The following is a 7,506-nucleotide window of genomic DNA, read 5'->3' on the forward strand; positions in this document are numbered from 1 at the left end:
TACGGGTTGGGAATGTACGGGTCTCCCTTCCCCCGCCCGGCAACGTCGGTACTGGAGGGTGTCACAGGATCGGTGAGTCTCCAAAATCCGCTTCATGCTGTTGTTGTGAAGATGCAGGACGATGTCGCGATTGTTGTGCTGCTCTCCTCCCATGAGAACTGCAACGTCATTGTTGACTGGCCCTCCCCTTCCTCCCCTCCCCTTCCCCCTCTCCCTTCCCCTCCCCCTCCCCCTCCCTTTCCCCCATCCCCATTCCCCTCGCCCCTACCCTTCCCCCTCCACCCTACCCCCTCCCTTTCCCTTTCCCCCCTACCCCTTCCCCTTCCCCCCTCCCCTTCCCCCTCCCCCACCCCCCCTCTCCTCCCCTCCCCCCCGTTCCCCTCCCCTCACCTCCCCCACGTTCCCCTCCCCTCCCCCCCGTTCCCCACCCCTCCCCTTCCCCCTCCACTCCCCCGCCCGGCAATGCGGGGTACTTCTGCTAGTAATGTTATATAACATGATATTTCAAAAAGTTGTGGATGACTTATTACAAAACTTGGTGGATGAGTTGGGTATGTGACAAGAACAAGCCAATTAGATTTTGATTCAGATCCGAATCTAGAACCAACCTGTTATTGGGATACTAAACGTCAGTGTTCAGCCTGGCGAAGGTATGCTCTCTACCTATCTACCGAGTGGCGTTCTAGTTACCCTGTGCTCGCGAAGCAAAAAGCTGAGTTCGGCAATGGGTAGTGTATGTTGCATATAAAAAAATCATTTTCTCGGCAACAGGTGGTCTGATTGACATGAGATTTTACCATAGGAGCTCCTCTGCCAGTATAATTCTTTTTATTCACAATTATGACGTCATATGTCACGGGGTACGGGCACCATCCTGGAAAAACTTTGCAGCCCTATATCTCTGAAACCGCTTCATGGATAAAATTGAATCCTGTCGTGTTGTCAAGTACTCCCAATGGGGAAAAAGATACGTTCATGTTGATGTCATTGGTGCCTTTGTTATGACGTCATAATTCGACAAGTATAACGCTTCATCCGATTAGTACGATTCTTTTTTCTCTACCACTGTTGGTGTGGACACAAAATTTTCACCATAGGGGTGCCTCCTCCTGCAGAATATTTTACTGATAATTATGACGTCATAGGTCACGCGGTACAGACGCCATCTTGGAAAAAACGAAAAAGGTTGCACCTCTATATCTCCAAAACCGCTCCATGGAAAAAAATTCAAACGTGGGTCATTGTAATAGGTCAACACCGTGAATAGGTGTTGTTAATGACGTCATTGGTGCCTTAATTATGACGTCATAATTCACCAGGGCAACGCTTAGTCTGATAAGATTGAAATTTATTAAGCGTGATCTACGCAACAATTACATTAGAGAATATAAATTTATGGTGTAATCGCTCACGTGGTGTGGCAGCCATATTGGATCAAAGAAAAAAACCCTTCAAAAACAGAAGAGTTAGCTTGTACCAAGTTGACTGCGCAGGGTAAGTATTCTATGAATACCATCTATTGTTACAAGTTATGTTTTCATCCCTGTCTGTTTTTTTGTCTGTGAACAGGATATCTCAAAAAGTTGTGGACGGATTTGGAGGAAATTTGGTTGACAGGTTTCGTGTCTAACAAGGACGAAATGATTCGATTTTGGTGAAGATCCGGGTACTAGAAAAAAAAAATTCAAGTCATTCTTCACCATTGAGAGATGGGGACAAAAACAACTGAGAGATTGGACGCAAAATCTCTACCGCCTCTGACATCAACTCATCCTGGGAATTCTTCCAAAGTAAATTATTGCTCTCCCTCATGCACAGATTTATCCCATCTCGTCTTCAGTTGTCATACCCTTCCTCCCGTCCATTGTACATGGAATCTTGTGGTGAGGCAGTTGCCCAGAAACAACTTGCCTTCACCTCCTGGAAAGCAAATCCAACGGAAGGAAATCTCATTTCCTTCCACAAAGCAAGTGTGGGTCCACCCTCAGGAGAACCAGGAAACAACATCTCTCCATTCTCAAGACCGAACTCTCAAATCTGTCTCCCTTTTCCAAATCCTGGTGGCGTCTGGTCAAATCTGTTTCTGGTGTTTGTTCCCCCTCCATCCCCTCCCTTGCCTCAAACGGCTACACAGCTGACTCCGCACGTGAAAAAGCTGAATGTCTCAACTCTGTGTTTGCCTCCAAATCTTGTGTCCCAAACCCATCCCTCTCTGTACCCACCGCACCCAGTCGTACCCAGCTGCTCCTGGACTCTGTGTCCTTTCCTCCTGACAAGGTGGAAAAGTTTCTGTCAACCCTCGACTCTGATTCTGCAACTGGACCTGACGGCATCAGCCCACGGGTCCTAAAATCCTGCTCTGCCTCTCTATCTCACGCTCTCTCTGATCTCTTCACCCTCTCTTTTGCTCAAGGTCATCTGCCATCTTTTTTTATTTTGTATACTGAATCGAGGCTCATGAAAGAGCTAACATTTATTTCAATAACAAATCAAACAGCCAAACAAAATATATAAAAAGAGGGAGTGGAAGACAAGATGGGGAGAGAAGGGGAAGCACACAAACACAACATTTGAGAGCAGGGAGATGTGTGGGAGGGAGAGGGCTTGGGGGGAGGAGGCATGGGAAGGGGGGGGGGGGGGGGTGGGAGAAGTAGAAAACACAAGGACACCAAGGACTTCCAGGACAGAAGTTGGGATTTCAAAAAAGTGGAATTGGGGTGAAATTAGCGGGGGTAGAAAAGATCAAGGTTTTGGATGGGGGAGGATAAGAGATGGTGGTGAACAGCTGTTTTAAAGACCTGGAGGGTGGAGTGGGATTGAAGAGAGTGAGGGAGTTTGTTCCAGAGGCGGGAGAAATGAGGAATGAAGGAGTGAAGGTGAGCAGAGAGTCTTGATTTTGGCAGTTTAACCATAAGAGGGTTGCAGGCAGATCTTGTGCGACCTGTAGGCATATTTGGGGGACAGAGCCCAGAGAGAGCTGGGGGGGCAAGGCCAGAGAGGAGTCGGTAGAAGACGGAAAGACCACCAACTTGCCTGCGGTGAGTGAAAGGCCCTTGGAGTTAGCTTCATCGCGGGAGATTCCAATGATTCTGAACGCTTTGGTTTCAACAGCGTGAAGACGAGCTAGGTGTGAGGCAGGAGCACCAGCCCAGAGGGGAGAGCAGTATTCCATTGAGCTGCGGATGAAAGCGTTGTATGTGGTGAGGAGCTCAGGTGTGCCAAGGAAGGACTTCGCACGACGGAGGATGCCCAGTCGGCGACTGGCTTTGGAGGCCAGATTTGAAATGTGGTTTTCCCAGGAAAGATCATTGCAGATAGTGAGACCCAAAAGCTTGAGTGACAGAACTTCTTGGAGAGGATTATTCAGAAAGTGGATGGGAGGGTTGTCCAGTCGGTCTTTTCGGAGAGACATCGTAAGAGTGTGAGATTTGTCAGGATTGAAAGACATGTTCCACTTGTTTGCCCCGTCTGTGATTTTGTCCAGGTCTGCAGAGAGTGAGGAGGCTGCAGACTGCCGATCTGAGGGATGAGGAATGGAGCGACAGAGAGTAGAGTCATCAGCAAAGAGATAGAGAGGATTTTCAAGAGAGTCAGAGAGATCATTGATGACGACCAGAAAAAGCACATGGCCCAGAACACTGCCTTGGGGAACTCCAGCCTGAACAGGAAGAGGAGATGAGAGAAACCCATTCAGGGCCACACTTTGACTACGACTAGAGAGGAAGTCCGCCAGCCATGCGTGGAGATTTCCATGGATACCAAAGTAGGAGAATTTGGTGAGCAGAGCGGGGTGCCAGACCGCATGGAAGGCACGTGATATGTCAAGGGAGACAGCTCTAATTTCCTGTTTGGCATTGAGGACCTCCATCCATTGTTGAGAAAGCAGAAGCAGCATGTCCAGAGTGGAGTGACCAGGTCTGAAACCAAATTGATGATCAGAGATCAAGCCATTGGAGAAGAGGAAAGATTTCATATCTGAAGCAATGATGGATTCCATGACTTTGCTGATAATTGGGAGAAGGCTGATTGGTCTGTAGTTGCTAGGATCTGTTTTTGCACCTTTTTGTGCAAAGCGGTGATGTTGGCTGATTTCCAAGCAGATGGCAGATGACCTTGAGCAAAAGAGAGGGTGAAGAGAACAGAGAGAGGGAGTGAAAGAGCGGAAGAACAGTATTTTAGGACCCGGGGGCTGATGCCGTCAGGTCCAGTTGCAGAAACTTTTCCACCTTGTCAGGAGGAAAGAACACAGTCCAGGAGCAGCTGGGTTCCACTGGGAAAGGTGGGTACAGAGAGAGACGTGTTTGGGACACAAGATTTGGAGGCAAACACAGGGTTGAGGCATTCAGCTTTTTCACGAGCGGAGTCAGCCGTGTAGCCGTTTGAGGTGAGGGAGGGGATGGAGGGGGAACAAACACCAGAAACAGATTTGACCAGACGCCACCAGAATTTGGAAGAGGGAGGCAGATGAGAGAGTTTGGTCTTGAGAACGGAGAGATATTGTTTCCTGGCTCTCCTGAGGGTGGACACACACTTGTTTCGGGCTTTGTGAAAGGAAATGAGATTTCCTTCCGTTGGATTTGCTTTCCAGGAGACGAAAGCAAGTTGTTTCTGGGCAACAGCCTCACCACAAGATTCCGTGTACCATGGACGGGAGGAAGGGTATGACAAGTGAAGACGAGATGGGATAAATCTGTGCATGAGAGAGAGCAATTTACTTTGGAAGAATTCCCAGGATGAGTTGAAGTCAGAGGCGGTAGAGATGGGAGACCAGTCCAGATGATTGATGGCTGCTTGAAGACCGTGCCAGTTGGCCTGAGTGAAATGCCAGACTCGTCAACGCTGAGGAGGCTCTCTGAGAAAATCTCTGCTTGGAAATCAGCCAACATCACCTAGCAACGACAGACCAATCAGCCTTCTCCCAATTATCAGCAATGTCATGGAATTCATCATTGCTTCGGATATGAAATCTTTCCTCTTCTCCAATGGCTTGATCTCTGATCATCAATTTGGATTCAGACCAGGTCGCTCTACTCTGGACATGCTGCTTCTGCTGTCTCAACAATGGATGGAGGTCCTCAATGCCAAACAGGAAATTAGAGCTGTCTCCCTTGACATATCACGTGCCTTCGATACGGTCTGGCACCCCGCTCTTCTCACCAAACTCTCCTCCTATGGTATCCATGGAAATCTCCACGCATGGCTGGCGGACTTCCTCTCTAGTCGTAGTCAACGTGTGGCCCTGAATGGGTATCTCTCATGTCCCCTTCCTGTTCAGGCTGGAGTTCCCCCAAGGCAGTGTTCTGGGCCCTGTGCTTTTTCTGGTCTTCATCAATGATCTCTCTAACTCTCTTGAAAATCCTCTTTATCTCTTTGCTGATGACTCCACTCTCTGCCGCTCCATTCCTCATCCCTCAGATCGGTAGTCTGCAGCCTCCTCACTCTCTGCAGACCTGGACAAAATCACAGACTGGTCAAACAAGTGGAACATGTCTTTCAATCCTGACAAATCTCACACTCTTACGATGTCTCTTCGAAAAGACCGACTTGACAACCCTCCCATCCACTTTTTGAATAATCCTCTCCAAGAAGTTCTGTCACTCAAGCTTTTGGGTCTCACTATCTGCCATGATCTTTCCTGGGAAAACCACATTTCAAATCTGGCCTCCAAATCCAGTCACCGACTGGGCATCCTCCGTCGTGCAAAGTCCTTCCTTGGCACACCTGAGCTCCTCACCACATACAAGGCTTTCATCCACAGCTCAATGGAATACTGTTCTCCCCTCTGGGCTGATGCTCCTGCCTCACACCTATCTCGTCTTCACGCTGTTCAAACCAAAGCGTTCAGAATCATTGGAATCTCCCGCGATGAAGCTAACTCCAAGGGCCTTTCACTTTCTCACCGCAGGCAGGTTGGTGGTCTTTCCGTCTTCTACCGACTCCTCTCTGGCCTTACTCCCCCAGCTCTCTCTGTGGTCTGTCCCCCAAATATTCCTACAGGTCGCACAAGATCTGCCAGCAACGCTCTTATGGTTAAACTGCCAAAATCAAGACTCTCTGCTCACCTTCACTCATTCATTCCTCTTTTCTCCCGCTTCTGGAACAAACTCCCTCACTCTCTTCAATCCCACTCCTCCCTCAAGGTCTTTAAAACAGCTGTCCACCACCATCTCTTATCTTCCCCCATCCAAAACCTTGATCTTTTCTACCCCCGCTAATTTCACCCCAGATCCACTTTTTTGAAATACCAACTTCTTTCCTGGAAGTCCTTGCAGGGTCCATGTGTTTTATACTCCCCCCCCCCCCCCATCCCCATTCCCATGCCTCCTCCCCCCAAGCCCTCTCCCTCCCACAGATCTCCCGATGTCCCTGCTCTGAAATGTTGTGTTTGTATGCTTCCCCTTCTCTCCCCATATTGTCTAGCGCTCCCCTTATTATATACTTTGTCTGTCTGTTTGATTTGTTTGTGTGATAAATGTTAGCTCTTTCACGAGCCTCGATTCTGTATACAAAAAAACAAACAAAAAAAAAACGATTTTAAAAAGTTGTAGATGAGTTTTGACAAAACCAGTCGATTTTGGTTCAGGTTGGGGATACACACTACCGAATACCATTCTACTTTCCTTGTGTACCAATTCCGGGGTATCGTGTTCTATAAACTCTATAGTAATGATTTACAGCAAATTGTTTAACGTTTCAAAGTTGCTTCGTTTTATATTCCTCGAGGGGTCATGACCCCCATTCTAGGAAAGGGTAAAATAGACACCAAGTCTCGTCAAGGATCAGAATCGTCAGTGGAATTTCCCCGCCGGAGGGACACGACCTAAGTAAGAGTAAGAGCCAACGTCGGATAGGAAGACGACCGGAGCTCGGGTGGTCGATGCATTCATGGGATCGTTCTATTCCGGCGCATTTACGTACAAATCGATGGGCGAGCAACTCGTAGCCTGTCCGGGGAAAGCAGTCACTTCGAGGCCTCACAGACGCGTCCACAACAGGCTGCCAGTTCGCGTCCGTCTCTCCAATAATATGATTACCGTAATGATCACTAATTAACGAGGGAGGGGAGAGGTGCAGTGCAGTGTGGGGATGGGGGGAAGAAGGAGATGCGAGGGGGGTTCGTGCAAGCCGCTTGCCTTGCACACACGTGACTTGAAACCTGTGGCGGTCGAGTGGTAACATGAGCGGCACGTTTAAACACTTAACCCGCGTTTTTAATATTAAACACTTTGGAATATTTTGTTACTTTTCCTTGCTCCTTCTGTCTCGTCGTCTCGACCGTGTCGTATTCGTGTGATTTAATAACATTTAATAACCCACGAGCTGTATTAAACAACAACTACATGCTTTTTATCGCAGACCTAACACCTAACCCCGCATTCTTGAGGACTTCGAGTGATGTGAATCAATTCTTGTGTTTTTTTATTGAAGCGGCAAATTTGTAATTGCATATATCTACACTTCTGAGGTAAATGTGTACAAATTATACTTTGAAAACTGTAAAAGTGT

At 48.1% G+C, this 7,506-nt stretch overlaps 1 protein-coding gene across 1 annotated transcript in view; it reads right to left on the minus strand.

Annotated features, from left to right (window-relative positions):
* Window positions 1–7,163, minus strand: part of ACAA1 (acetyl-CoA acyltransferase 1) — a 193,093-nt gene extending 185,930 nt beyond the window's left edge. Inside the window, exon 1 of the mRNA XM_068123575.2 lies at window positions 6,919–7,163. The gene's annotated coding sequence lies outside the window, so the exon portion shown is untranslated. The remainder of the gene's footprint in view (window positions 1–6,918) is intronic.
* Between the last annotated feature and the right edge of the window lie 343 nt (window positions 7,164–7,506).

Source organism: Myxine glutinosa, chromosome 7, assembly GCF_964187855.1.
Source record: "Myxine glutinosa chromosome 7, kmMyxGlut1.1, whole genome shotgun sequence".
Taxonomy (NCBI): domain Eukaryota; kingdom Metazoa; phylum Chordata; class Myxini; order Myxiniformes; family Myxinidae; genus Myxine; species Myxine glutinosa.